We start from the raw sequence: 15,744 nt of genomic DNA, 5'->3' as shown, positions 1-15,744 counted from the left end.
TATTCCTCATCTCTAATTATAATGTCATTTCACTGCACACTAGATTAAACACAGGGGTCAGTTATGCAGTTAGATGCATTGGTGGCTCCGGCACTGACTGGGGACATAGTATTGGGCGAGTAGGCCCCAGGCCTATTCCTCGCCTGAAACACGCAGGGTACCATTCTGTGGCCAGACCTAATTTAGAAGCAGAGACCGTTGTGCAATCCCTTCATTAAGTCTATGAAATGTATGATCATTAATTTAAATTACCTAGTGTCATCAGTCGACCTGTTAAATGCTGGGAATGTACTGGCCATTCAGCAGCTATTTAAAATGGCTACTGCTTTGAAGGCCTTTTCATTGTTCACTGCATTTATTTGTTGTGGGCTATTATTTAGATTTGTTTGGATTTTACTGTGGCTCCCTATTTTCTTCCTGTGGCTTGTTGGCAGCTTGAGAATTGTGGCTGCGCCAACTAAAATTGCTGGTTTTGGGAGAGGAAGAGGTGACATGACAGGGAGGTGCACTTGTACCTGAGGCTCACTGACCTGTACCTGGCCACCTGTGTCAACAGACCAAGGCCCACCTACCTAGACTTGTCTGAGGAGATCTGCCTTCAGCACCTATGCTTCAGAAAGAAAGACTTGCATTTATATAGCACCTTTCACGACCACCGGACGTCTCAAAGCGCTTTACAGCCAATGAAGTACTTTTGGAGTGTAGTCACTGTTGTAATGTGGGAAACGCAGCAGCCAATTTGCACACAGCAAGCTCCCACGAACAGCAACGTGATAATGACCAGATAATCTGCTTTTGTTATGTTGGCTGAGGGATAAATATTGGCCAGGACACCGGGGATAACTCCCCTGCCCTTCTTCGAAATAGTGCCACGGGATCTTTTACGTCCACCTGAGAGAGCAGACGGGGCCTCAGTTTAACATCTCATCTGAAAGACGGCACCTCCGACAGTGCAGCACTCCCTCAGCACTGCACTGGGATTGTCAGCCTAGTATTTATGTGCTCAAGTGGGAGTTGAACCCACAGCCTTCTGACTCAGAGGCGAGTGTGCTACCCACTGAGCCACAGCTGGGAAGCATTCACGGAAATATGCTGTCTTCACAAGACAGATCTTCAGATAAGTTCCAGGACAGCGACAGGTACACCGGTGGTTGTCAAGGTGACAACAGCTTTTGAACTTCTGTGCTATTGGATTCTTTCAAGCGACAGCTGAGTTTAGACCAAATATCTCAAGCAGCAGTGGACCAATGCACAAAGTAGGTGACTCATTTCCACATTTACCAGGGCTAATGTCTTCATCGCCTCCCCATAAAAAGCAGGCTGCAGTATGAGAGAACATTGCCTTTTATTCTGTGCCACCAGTCTCTCCGAATAGGCAGGATATTGTTGCTAATAAGCATACGGCCATACATGGCCCTACTCCCAGCCGCACAGCCATCAAGAACAGAAAGAGGTTCCACTCAATTTCTGAGCAGTCAGTTTGCACACCATTAGACGGATGAATGTCCACCAACCTGGTGGCAGTCACGACCTCGCCATTTTACAACATTTGGTATGCTATCACTATTTGAAGACTAGATGGATGGCTCTTCGAGGATCAAAGTTATCGGGGGAGAGATTCGTGAGGTTAGCGCCACATGTTAACGCCACGAGATGGCGCTAAAATGCATTCAGCGCTCTACTGCCAAGTGATGGCCATTTCAGCGGCGCACGACATATCCGTCTAGCCAGTATTGCTGCCGCAAAACTTGCTCGCCGGGGACATTGCAATCATGGAAATCATGACATCAGTGAGTGTGCAACGCTCACTTGAGGCCCGATCTCCCAACTTCGTTTTGGCCACTGAACTTACCGGCTGGAGAAAGCAACGACAGGTTGAGTTGGCATGCAGCAGCAGGAAGCCGGCTCCAGTGACTCTATTTAAAGGGATCATCACCAACCTGACAGGGTTTTGAAGTTTGAGTGGCTGTGTGCTGGTTCCTGCAACTGCAAGAGTTTTCTTTAGTTATTTCAAGGTTATTTGGCATCAGGGAGTGTTCTGGCAAGTATAAAACTCCTTCATTATTTTTGAAAGGCTTCAAACTACAACACTTGCTAAAAGTCATGGGTGCTGTACTGGCAGTCGACCTCGCCCTCCAGGATCTACGGCGGAGAGAGCAGAGGCAGCGAGAAAGATTGTAACATGTGCACAGCGGGAGGAGGAGGGCCATCAGGGCTCTCAACAGGAGGCCTTACCCTCCTAAGGTCTTCCGACATCACTTCTCCTGTCTTCAATTAAGTGAGGAGCAGTGTATTAGAAGGCTTTGCTTCACCAAGGTGGTGGTCACAGAACTCTGCCACCTCCTGCAACCAGACCTCCAGCCTCAGAGCAGGGCAACCACGGCTCTCCCCGTGGCAGTCAAGGTCACTGTGGCCCTCAATTTCTTCACCAGTGGATTCTTCCAGTCTGCAACAGGAGGTATAGCTAACACCTCGCAGTTCACTGTCCATCGCTGCATCTGGGTGGTCACTGAGGCTCTCTATAGCAGGAGAGGGGATTACATTTACTTGCCATCACCAGAGTGAAGCAGGATGAGCATGCATGTGGCTTTACCAGGATACCGGGCTTCCCCATGGTGCAGGGCGCCATTGATTGCACCCCTGAGGCTTTGCAGGCACCGCATAACAATCCTGAGATCTTCCATAACCGCAAAGGTTAACACTCACTTAATGTGCAGTTGGTGTGGAACCACACACAGCGAATCCTCAATGTTAATGCCCACTATGCTGCAGCAGCCACGATGCCTTCATCCTGCGCCAGACCGGTGTGCCAGCACGCTTCCAGCCACCACGTCAAGCTCGTGGCTGGCTGCTCGGAAACAAGGGTTATCCGCTCTCCACCTGGCTCATGACTCCCCGCCGCAACCCCAACAGTCCTGCCGAGCACCCATATAATGAGAGCCATGCTTGTAATGATATCAGCAAATAGTGATGGTATTTGCCTGTTTGATTATGATGCCTTACCAGCATAATTGCATGTATTGATTATTTATGCCTGGCCAGCAGAGGGCATGTGAGAGAGACAGTTTTAGTTTAGTTTCAGTTTCGCTTTAGATGAATCTCTAAGATGTTGTCTCCTGTAATGCTGTTAACATAGTTGAACAAACTTTAGATTAAAAAGACATTCTCTTTCATGAATGGTCGTCGTTGAACCCACATAGAAATCGATACATGGTGTCAGAAGTAATTGAAAGAGATGAAGAGGAAAAATATGAAGTTAAATCAGCTCTCCACATATTAGCAAGCCAAAAGAGAACATTGTTACTTACCATTGGAGAATAGCTAACGAAGTGAAAAAATGGAAGGTTTAAACCCACCGGCGAAGCTTCAGTTGACAGGTAATGTGGCTGAAAATTGGAGGAGGTTCAAACAACGTTTGGAGTTGTATTTATCAGCAATCGGAGCTGACGAGAAAAGTGATAAAATGAAAGCGTCATTGTTCTTACATGTCGTGGGTGATGAAGCGCTGGAGGTGCATAATAACTTCACATTCGCTGCTGATGGAGACAAAATGAAGTTGGATAAAATAATGGAACAGTTTGAGGCCTACTGCATACCTAAACGTAACGTGATGTTTGAGAGGCACAGATTTTTCACATGTGTACGGAAAGCGGGTGAGACTATTGATCAGTATGTGACTGAACTGAGAAACCGAAGCAAAACATGTGAATTTGGGGGACTGACAGACTCGCTGATAAAAGACAGACTGGTGTGTGGTATTCCAGATAATGGTCTAAGGGAAAGACTGCTAAGAGAGCAAAATCTAGACCTGGGAAAAGCCATAGCACTTTGTAGGGCTACAGAGACTGTGAAGTCGCAGGCAAAGGAGCTGTTCAGTGACAGTAGCTGCAATGTGGATGCAGTGAGAAAGAATGGACACAAACCGTTTAACAAAAAGAGCGCCAATGTGAAAAAAGAGGCGTGGCCAGCGAACAAAAATGAAAGGGGCAATCGAAAGTCATGTAGTCGATGCGGTACACAGCATACACCAAAAAAGTGTCCAGCATATGGTAAAACATGCAATAGTTGCAACAAAAACAACCATTATGCCCGTTGCTGTAAGAACCAAGCGCAACAAAGCAAGGTCCATACAGTAGATGAAAGCGAGATAGAGGAGTTCTATGCAGATGTCGTGTCTGAAAACAAAAAACAAAAAAGAGACTGGATGTTGACACTAAAAGTGAATGACATACATATTCCATTTAAATTGGATACTGGAGCACAAGTTAATGTGATATCAGAGACTGATTTTAAGAAAATTAGACCCAGACCAAAGATACATGGAATAAAAGTGAAAGTGACAGGATACTCAGGTACTGATATACCAGTGAAAGGACGATGCATTGTCAAAGTAACACACAAGGACAGAGAGCACACGCTAGCATTAATCGTGGTGCCAAAGGATGTGCAAGCCATACTAGGTTTAAAAGCCTGTGAGAGACTGAACCTGGTAAAGAGAGTCCTCGTTGTGGAAAGCGAAGGAGAGACAGTCTATGATGAACTCATGAAAGAGTACAACGACCTATTTAAGGGTCTAGGCTGCCTTCCAGGAGAACACACGATCAGAGTAGATAAAAGTATGCCAACGGTCATACATCCATGCAGAAAAGTTCCGTTTGCTCTTCAAAAGCAACTGAAAGCAGAGTTGGACAGGATGGAAAGCCTGAACGTGATTCAGAAGATAGATGAGCCAACTGAGTGGGTGAGTTCCCTCGTTGTTGTGGACAAAAAGAATGGAAAGCTCAGAATTTGCCTGGATCCAAGAGATCTAAACAGAGCAATAAAGAGAGAGCACTTCAAGCTTCCTACATGTGAGGAAATCATGTCACAGTGTGCAAATGCAAAGTATTTCAGCAAGTTAGATGCATCATCAGGATTTTGGCAGATGAAATTGGACGAGGCAAGTTCAAGACTGTGCACGTTCAACAGTCCATTTGGCAGATACAGATTCCTAAGGTTACCATTTGGCATTGCCTCAGCTCCTGAAGTGTATCACAAAACTATCCATATGATCTATGAGCATCTGGAGGGAGTTGATACATCAATGGATGACATCATAGTATGGGGAACCACGAGAACTGAGCATGACGAGAGACTGAAAAAAGTGCTGGAAGCAACAAGGAAAACAAACCTGAAGCTGAATAGAGAGAAATGCCAGCTCGGGGTGACAGAACTGACATTCGTGGGAGATATCCTTAGCAGTGAGGGCATCAGACCAGATCCCAGAAAGGTGTCTGCCATTGAGAATATGCCAAAGCCACAATGCAAAAAGGACGTGCAGAGGTTTAATGGAATGATCAACTACATGGGTAAATTCATATCCAACCTCTCAGAAAAGATGGCGCCACTGAGACGACTAACTGAAAAGAACATAGAATGGGAATGGAATCATGAGCATGAGAAGTCATGGAGCGATCTAAAGAAACTGCTCACAGAGGAACCAGTTCTGAGGTTTTATGACCCAGCGAGACCCATCAAGATATCATCAGATGCATCACAGAGTGGGCTCGGTGCCGTTCTTCTGCAAAAATATGACTACTGGCAACCTATTGCATATGCACCGCGCTCAATGACAGACGCGGAGACGCGATATGCTCAAATAGAAAAGGAGCTGCTCAGCATCACATACGCCTGTGAAAGATTTCACCAGTTTGTGGCAGGACAAGCAATCAGTGTAGAGACTGACCATAAGCCCTTGATTGCATTGTTCCAAAAGCCACTAAATAGCTGTCCGCTTAGAATACAAAGAATGATGATCAGGCTGCAACGCTATACACTGAATGTTGCGTACACACCGGGTAAGCTGATGTATACAGCAGACACATTGTCCAGAGCTGTTGACCCAAGTGAGCCCGCAAACACCAAAATGGATGAAAAAGTGAACGCCTACGTGGACATGATCACAAGTGCACTGCCCATAGCAGATGCAAAAATGGAGCTCATAAAGACTGAGACAAACAAAGATGAAACACTGAGACGACTGAGGAAAAGCATCTTGGATGGATGGCCCAACATGAAGCAAGACTGCTCACCTGACATGGCAGAGTACTGGAACTGCAGGGCGGAACTATCAGTGGTCGAAGACATCATCTACAAAGGAAGTAAAATAGTTATCCCAAAGAGTCTGAGAAAAGAGATGCTAAAAAGGATCCATGGAGGACATCTGGGAATCGAAAAGTGTAAGAAAAGAGCACGAGAGGTGATGTACTGGCCACAAATCAACCAAGATGTGACAAATGAGGTGTCAAACTGCACAATATGCCTGAAATATCGAGCAAGCAATCCGGTAGAACCACTAAAGCCACACCCAGCGCCAGACAGACCTTACCAGAAGGTAGGCGCTGACCTATTCGTATGTCAAGGGAAGGACTATCTTGTAGTCACAGACTATTACTCCCTGTATCCAGAGGTTTGTAGACTGTACACCACCACTGCAGATGCTGTGATAACATGTATGAAAGTCATATTCTCCAGACATGGCGTGGCAAGCGAGGTCTTCACAGACAACGGACCCCAGTTTTACAATGCAAGTTTCCGACACTTTGCCAAAGAGTGGGACTTTGTCCACACAACGTCAAGTCCTCACTTTCCACAGTCCAATGGACTAGTGGAAAAATCGGTCCAGACAGTGAAAAGACTGATGTACAAGGCAAAAGACAGTGGAACTGACTTCTACCAGAGCATGCTTGTATACCGCACAACGCCGCTCGAGTGTGGTATGTCACCAGCCCAACTCCTTATGGGACGTCTGCTAAGGTCAAACCTACCCATCCCGGAGAACCTCCTGAAAACAAAAGAGGGGGAGAAAGTGAGGAAGTTCAAAGAACAACAGAAAGAAAAGCAAAAGTACTACTATGACAGAGGAACACAAAACCTACCTGAACTCCACACTGGTGACCAAGTAAGGTTCAAAGACAAAACAAACATATGGACTCAGAAGGGAACTGTCCTGAGTGAAGTTCAAACAAGATCATACACCATTCAGACAGATGAGGGTGCTATTCTGAGAAGAAATCATCGAGATCTTCTCATGGGACCAGCCACAGCAAGTCAAAAGACTGATACTGTTGAACAACCTGATCACACAGCTGAGAAACCATCATCTGAGGCAACAACTCAGATTCAAGGACAATCAATCAGAAAATCGTCAAGACACGTGAAGCCTCCTGAGAGACTCATTGAGCAAATTTAAGGACTCTTGTTATAGAAGGAAGTAATGTTATCTTATTCTTTCTTCAAGTTCTAGTGTATTTACATATTTCATGTGAACACTCAAAGCAAGGTTAAAAAACCTTGATCATGATAATGATAATGTAAGTTCATTAAGTGTTACAGTTAAAATGCAGAGTAATACAAAGAAAACATGTTGTTAGATAAAAGTAAAATACTTTTGTTTTAAGAAAGGGAGATGTAATGATATCAGCAAATAGTGATGGTATTTGCCTGTTTGATTATGATGCCTTACCAGCATAATTGCATGTATTGATTATTTATGCCTGACCAGCAGAGGGCATGTGAGAGAGGCAGTTTTAGTTTAGTTTCAGTTTCGCTTTAGATGAATCTCTAAGATGTTGTCTCCTGTAATGCTGTTAACATAGTTGAACAAACTTTAGATTAAAAAGACATTCTCTTTCATGAATGGTCGTCGTTGAACCCACATAGAAATCGATACAATGCTGCCACCAGGAACATCATCGAGCAGGCCATTGGGGTGCTCAAGCAACGGTTCCGCTGCCTTGACTGCTCGGGAGGAGCCCTCCAGTACTCGGCTGAGCGGGTGTCCCATTTCGTGGTGGTCTGCTGCATTTCACAACTCGGCCAGCATGAGGGCGCAGCCCTTACCAGCAGGGATTGCGGGATCACCTCAGGAGCAGGAGGAGGGCGAGGAGGAAGAGGAAGACGAGGAGGACGAGGAGGAGGAGGAAGAGGACGAGGAGGGTGGGCGGAGGCAGCGAGACAATCGGCCTTCTGGACGGGCTGTCCGTGTCTGGCTCAGTAGACTCCAATTCGCATGAATGAAACCCAGATCCCCGTAGCTCACCACATCCTCATCATACAATCCCTGCCTCATGACATATCACAGCGTTCTCCTGGGCACAAAGGTGAAATGAGAGACACCACAAAATATTTCAAACACAATTAATACATTTATCTATAAACATATCACACATATTACATGAATACTATTAACTAATCACCCTTGTACAATCCCTTAGTGCCTCTCATTTGTGTGCCTTTGCCTACTCTAGTGCTCCTACGCAGCACTCCCCCAGTGGCTGCAGCACGGTTGGTGGAGGGCTGCTGACTCTCAATGGGGGAGACTGCAGATGGCCTTGCAGAACAACCACGACCAGCTCTGGGCCTGGAAAGCACAGCTGTAGACTGCGCCACCTCGGCATATGCAGCAGCGGTCTGGGATGGTAGAATGACAGGCAGCGACAAGGGCAATGGCAGAGTGCCAGCGGTGGGAGCAGGAATGCTGTCATCCTGAGAGAGGACAGCAGCTTCCTGCTCCACTGACCCACTGCCACTCCCCTGGGGCAGCACCTCAGCATCCCTATCAATCTGTTGGAGCACAGATTGCTGGCCTGCTGCAACACCAATGGTGGTAGAACCAACCATGATGGCTGCAGTCAGAGCTTGTGTGGCATCAAGCTGAGACTGCATGAGAGCAGTCTAAGCTTCCACTGTAGCACTAAGACATTGGGTCACTTCTGTCTGTGCTGCAATGGAAGCTGCAACATCACTCATTATGCGTGCAGCATGTCTGGGTCACCGCGGTCTGTCTGGGAGTGCTTTTTTTTCCAGACTGGACTGCGCAGAGCCCCGTGCAATGTTGGATGCGGACTCCTCCATGTTAGTTGCCAGTTCCGAGAGCCTTGCCATTGCATCTATCATTGCCATGTGCATGCCCATCACCCATCTTCTGAAGGCCTCCCCATCGAGGTCCTCATCTGGGTTCTGTGCAGCAGAACTCACGCGCAAACTCACCCTCTGGGGAGCTGGCCCCTGAAATACCCTTACCCCCTTGCTGCAGCCCACCTGTGCCCAGTGCCTCACCCTGTGCAGATCCTGCTACTGCACTAGCCTCTAAATAACACGTAGTGCCAGTATCTGAGCTGGTATCTGTGAGTGACAGATGCAGTGACGCCGTGTCTTCTTCCTCCTCCTATTCTCCCCCCTCGCTCTCTTCCATGACCTCGGTGACAGACTGCTTGGGTGCCTGTTGATTATTTGAAAGCAGAAAGGCACAGGACTCGGGTTATGGTGAAAAGAGGGGGGGCAGGAAGGCAGAAATGCATGCATACAGCATGAGTAGCTTGAAAGTGAGAAAAGATTGTGAGCTGAGTCGGAAGTGGGATGTGAGAAGAAGGATTAGGACTGAACATACCGTTATTATCCCCAAGGGGGTCAACGTCGCCGGTGGCCACGGTGCCGACGGACTGGCGCCCAATGATCTCCAGCACTCTCGTCTCCAGCTGGCTCAGCTCTTCAATCTGGGCTTGGCCCCCGCCTGTCCATTCCTGCTCATGCCGGTTGTGAGCCACCTTGGCCTGCAAAAGAAAGGAAAGTGTGTGAGTGAGTGTGGAGCAATGTGTTTGGGTGATGTGCCTGCCATAGTTGAATAGCTGGCATTGTGTGCAAGGTGTGAGATGTGGGTGTCAGTGTTGGTAGGTAGAGATTGTTGGTGGGTGAGTGCTGGGGGTGTGGTGCTTTGGGCAGTGTGTGAAGCTTGTGGTACAGATGGTGGTATGTAGCATTTGTTGAAGCCTTCACTCACCCTGACCACCCGTGTGAGGTCGTTAAACCTCCTCCTGTACTGGGTGTGTGACCTGGGGAATCACAGTGCAGCTTTTCAGTGTACTCTTCTTAGTTAGGTGATTAAACTTTGGGTCTGTAACTTAATAAAACTTTAAATAAAACTTAACAACTTAAATTAAAATTTCATTGGCCGAGGTGATGATGCACTCCAGTCCCCGCGGTGCCCATCGGTCGCGGAGAGCTTTGAGCGTGCCGGCGGACACCGCGTGCTCCAACTCCAGGGCCACCCGGGCGTGAATATGGCCATGGAAGAGAAGCAGACAGTCGATCTTTTCAGTGTACTCTTTTGATTGGGTGGTTAAAACAAATTATCTGTAAATCAATAAAACTTTAAATAAAACTTAACAAATGAAATTAAAATTTCATTGGCCGGGGTGATGATGCACTCCAGTCCCCGCGGCGCCCACCGGCCGCGGAAGGCCTCGAGCGTGCCGGCGGACACCGTGTGCTCCATCTCCAGGGCCACCTGGGTGTGAACATGGCCGCGGAAAAGAAGCAGGCAGTCAATCTTTTCAGTGTAACGCCAATGAGCTTGAGTTTTTAGACGAGAATCATGACTGCAATCATTTTAATGAGGAGTGAGCACGAATTTTGCGTGCATCCTAGACGATTTTCAGGTGGCGCAGCTTAACCTTTATTAGTTGAAACACTGCCCAGTTCTTGGCTACAATGAATTTCTAGCCCGAATCAATATCCTCTTTTGCCCTAGCCCATTATCCCCATGAGAAGGTCAGAAACAGAAGGCTGATAACTTGATATATTTCAAATTTACCAGCTGAGGAGAGCAGCACATAAGTCGGCCTGCACAGGGCTTTCTCCTGGTCCTGAGGGTTTGATGCAGAGCCAAGCAGTGGCTGGCTGAAATCAGTTCTCTCGCTACCTGTCTGAGACTCATACCTGTGTTAGAAACTTAGCCGCTCCCCCACCCAACCGATGCTCACCAGAACTGGAAGCGTTCAGTACTGACATTGGGTGCAAAAATGTTCTATTCCTCAACATTGTTGTCTCTCGTTGATTAATTTGCTTCGCACCTCCAAAATGTTTCTCAATTCAAACAAGTAGTAAGTATAATATTTAAAAATTGTTTAAAGCACTGCAGTCGCTCGACTAATATGACATCGTGCTATGCTAATACATGTTATTGATATTCAGAATTGTCATATGGTTTTAACAGGGAGTCTGATTGATCCTGTACTTTTCCCTCTATAAGAGAATGAAAATACAGCATCATAAATATTTATTGATCTGATAGAAAGGCATTAGCACATGGTCTAGTAGCTTGAATGAGAGCAAGAATGTTTCCTGAGATGAGTGGATTAGGGTAAGATTCAGATAACCTTTAAAGCTTATTCAAATCTGCTCTTTGAATGACATGGAGTTATAAATATTAAAGCAGAATTGAACAAGGCTAATTGGAATTTCTAATGTAAACATGGTGATCAACTTTCTTATAATGATTAAAACTTTCAATGTTGTTTTTCAAAATCAGCATAATAATTAATTCACCACAAAATCTGTAGTTCATTATTAGTGTAATCATGTACATTATATTAATATAAGTGAACAATTACAATACAGGCTTTTAAAGGTCAATTTAAGCATTTGTGGTTTGGCCAGTTTAGTGCACCGATAATTGACTTTGGATCCACACCATCAACAACAACAACTTGTATTTATATAGCGCCTTTAACATAGTAAAACGTCCCAAGGAGCTTCATAGGAGCAATTATCGAGCAAAAATTGACACCGAGCCACGTAAAGAAATATTAGGACAGATGACCAAAGGCTTGGTCAAAGAGGTAGATTTTAAGGAGCGTCTTAAAGGAGGAGAGAGAGGTAGAGAGGTTTAGACAGGGAATTCCAGAGCTTAGGGCCTAGACAGCTGGAAGCAGGGCCGCCAATGGTGGAGCGATTAAAAACGAGGATGCGCAAGAGGCCCAAATTGGAGGAGCGCAGAGATCTCGGAAAGTTGTAGGGCTGGAGGATGTTACAGAGATAGGGAGGGGTGAGGCCATGGAGGGATTTGAACACAAGGATGAGAATTTTAAAATTGAGGCATTGCCAGACTGGAAGCCAATGTAGGTCAGCGAGCACAGGGGCGATGGGTGAACGGGACTTGGAGCAAGTTAGGATACGGGCAGCAGAGGTTTGGATGAGCTCAAGTTCACGGATGGTAGAAGGTGGGTGGTTAGCCAGGAGAGCATTGGAATAGGCTCGTCTGGAGGTGACAAAGGTGTGGATCAGGTGTCAGCAGCAACTGAGCTGAGGCAGGGGCAGAGACGGGTGCTATATTATGGAGGTGGATGTAGACGGTCTTTATTATGTATTATGTGTTCTCCTCCCACCTGCGGTGGCGCTGTCACAGCAGATAAATGGTTGGGTTTGTTCTCTTGGTTGGGTTTTTGTTCTCTTTGTTCTGTTCTCTCCAGAACCTTCCTTTTGAATAAAGTAGCCTCATGTTTGAATCTCTGGGTTCTGAGCCCTAATTGTGTCTAGGCAGAAAGGTACTGACACAACAAAGTGGCGATGAGGATCGAATGAATCTGCGTTGTGGGAACTTTCTTGTTTTTGACTAAAAAACACTCGGAACAGAGATGGGTGCAGTGAGTAAACAGAAATTAAAATTTGAAACGTGAGATGGCTACTATATTCGGAAACATCAGTGATTTTGATGAAAATGTGGAGCAATGGAGCGCTTATACGGAACATTTTGACTATTTTGTTTTGGCGAATATGATGGCAAACGATAAGGTCGTGCCTACCTTTTTGAGTATACTGGGAGCAAAGACATTCAATTTACTGCGCAGCCTTGTACAGCCAGTTAAGCCAGCAACTAAAACATATAAACAACTAGTGGAAATTCTTGGAGCATATTTTTCACCAAAACCTCTGGTTATTGCTGAGAGATTTAGATTTCACAAACAGAATCAAGAGGAGGGGGAAGCAGTGACTATGTTTGTTGCTGCTTTGAAAAGGTTGTCAGAACACTGCGAGTTCAAGGAGGTGCTGAATGACACCATTAGAGACAGACTTGTGTGTGGTCTGCAAAGTGCAGCCACACAGAAGCGCCTTCTTACTGAGGACATCATTACTCTTGAAAAGGCCATCGAAGTTAGTGTCTTCATGGAGATGGCGGAAAAGGAGGCTCACCAGTTTAGTTCAACAGGGAGAGTTCACAAGGTGTCGTCTGAGCCTAAAGGTGCACGGAACGGCACGTTACCGTTGTGGGAAAATGGGCCATCACGCTAATGACTGCTGGTGTACGGAGCTGGAATGCCGAAATTGTGGCAATAAGGGTCACATTGAACATGCCTATAGAGGTAAAAAAAGAACAGACAGAGCTGGGAAGCATGAAAGCAAAATGTCTGTATTTGGACAAGAGCAGAAAAAGAGTGTTCATTCAGTGCAGTATGATGGAACAAGCAAAACAGAGGGGAGCGACATCTCTGAGGAGGAAGAGGTGCACATACTGACGGTTGCAGGTGGTCCAAATGGCTACTGGGTGCCACCACTGGTGGAGGGACAATCAGTGCGGATGGAGGTGGACACAGGTGCGGCTGTGTCCCTTGTTTCAGACACTGTCTACAACAAAATGCTAAAGCATCTTACCCTTCAGCCAACAAACATTGTGCTAAAGACGTATACTGGTGAACCTGTGGCCATGAGAGGCACCATTGAGGTGACAGTTAAATTGAACGGACAGACTGCAAAATTGCCACTATATGTGGTAAAGGGAAATTACCCATCGCTACTGGGACGTGCGTGGCTAGAGAAAATCACGCTGGACTGGCCTGCAGTCCGCATGATGTCAAAAGGGGAGTCAGGTCTGACTGCAGTTTTAAACAAACATGCAGAACTCTTCAATGGTGAACTTGGGAGCATGAAAAAGATCAGCGTGAGACTGAACATTAAACCTGACAGCAAGCCAAAGTTTCACAAGGCCCGACCTGTACCCTATGCAGTTAGGCCAAAAGTTGAGGCTAACTTGCAGGCCTTAGTCGAGAATGGAGTCCTGGAGCCTATGAGCGTGAGCAAATGGGCCACACCCATTGTTCCTGTCCTGAAAAAGGATGGATCTATTCGAATCTGCGGGGATTTTAAAGTGACTATTAACCCGGTGCTGTCTGCGGAACAGTACCCTCTTCCCCTCATTGGTGATCTTTTTACAGGCCTGGCCGGAGGGCAAAAGTTCAGCAAAATAGACTTATGCCAGGCTATCTACAAATGCATGTCGACGACAAATCAAAGGAGTTGCTGACAACTGTGACACACAAGGGGCTATACAGGTACTGCCGCCTTCCGTTTGGAATTACATCGGCCCCTGCTCTATTCCAAAGGGCAATGGATCAGATTTTGAGTGGACTGCCAGGAGTCCAGTGCTACCTGGACGACATCCTTGTCACTGGGACAAATGAGGAGGATCAATTCTGAACTTGGATGCGACACTACAGCGACTGAAAGAGTACGGACTCAGAGTTCGTAAGGACAAATGTGAATTCTTTCAGTCTTCAGTTGAGTACCTGGGGCATGTGATTGATGCTACTGGCCTGCATAAGGCGCCGTCAAAGGTCAAGGCGACCGTGGAGGTCCCGGCACCCAGAATGTGAGCCAGTTACGTTCATTCCTGGGGCTACTTAACTACTATGGAAAGTTTATTCCAGACTTAGCAACATTGCTGAAGCCGCTACATCAGTTGCTATGTCAAGGCAAAACATGGAAATGGACTGAACTGTGCAACGAAGCTTTCATCCAAGCAAAGAAAGCATTGCTGAAGTCGGAGGTCCTGACACACTTCGACCCAAAGCTACCCGTGCAGCTAGCATGTGATGCATCACCGTATGGCGTGGGAGCAGTCATATCCCACATCATGCCTTCTGGTGAAGAGAAACCTATCACCTTCGCATCACGCACCTTGAACAAGGCCGAGAGTAACTATGCACAGATTGAGTGCGAGGCCTTGGGAATCGTTTTTGGAATTCGAAAATTTCATCAGTACCTGTTTCAGAGAAGGTTCACACTCCTGATGGACCACCATCCATTGACTTCAATCTTCGGGCCCCACACCGGAATTCCATCTCTTGCTGCAAGCAGGATGCAAAGGTGGGCTTTACTGTTGTCAGGACACACATACGACATCAAATATCGCAAATCAGACTTGCACGGCAATGCAGACGGTCTCTCGAGGCTGCCCTTGCCTGTTACTCCCCCAGAGCCTCGTCAGATAGACATCTTCTACTTTAGACAAGTGGAGGGAGCACCTGTCACTGCAGTTCAGGTGCGAAGGTACACCCGCAACAATCCAGTCCTGTCTGAGGTAATGGACGATGTCATTCGAGGAAGAGCTATAGGAGATTCTCCTAGTTTGAAACCTTAGTTTCAAAAAGAAATGAGCTCTCCGTCCAGGCAGGTTGTCTTCTCTGGGGACGCCGTGTCATCATTCCGTCACCTCTGAGGGAACCTGTACTGCAACAACTTCATACAGGCCACAGTGGGATGGTTCGGATGAAGGAAATGGCAAGAAGCTACTTCTGGTGGCCAGGTCTCGATGGAAATATTGAGGAGAAAGCCAAAACATGTTCCCCATGTCAAAGGGTCCGGAATGTTCCAGAGCTGGCAACCCTACACCCCTGGGATTGGCCTGAAGAAGTGTGGCAGCGAGTACATGTGGACTTCGCCGGTCCTTTTGAAGAGAAGATTTTTATGGTGGTTGTGGATGCTCATAGCAAGTGGCCGGAGGTCGCTGTGATGAGGTCTACCATGGCAGAGAAAACAATTGTGAAACTTGGTGAGATGTTCAGCCGTTATGGCTCACCGGAACAACTCGTAAGTGACAACGGTCCACAATTTGTATCACAGGAGTTTGCAACTTTCCTGCAAGTGAAT

This window comes from Somniosus microcephalus, chromosome 20 (genome assembly GCF_052327205.1).
Source record: "Somniosus microcephalus isolate GS21.2 chromosome 20, FLI_Smic_1.0, whole genome shotgun sequence".
NCBI classification, from domain to species: Eukaryota; Metazoa; Chordata; class Chondrichthyes; order Squaliformes; family Somniosidae; genus Somniosus; species Somniosus microcephalus.
Note: the sequence above shows the minus strand (reverse complement) of the source record.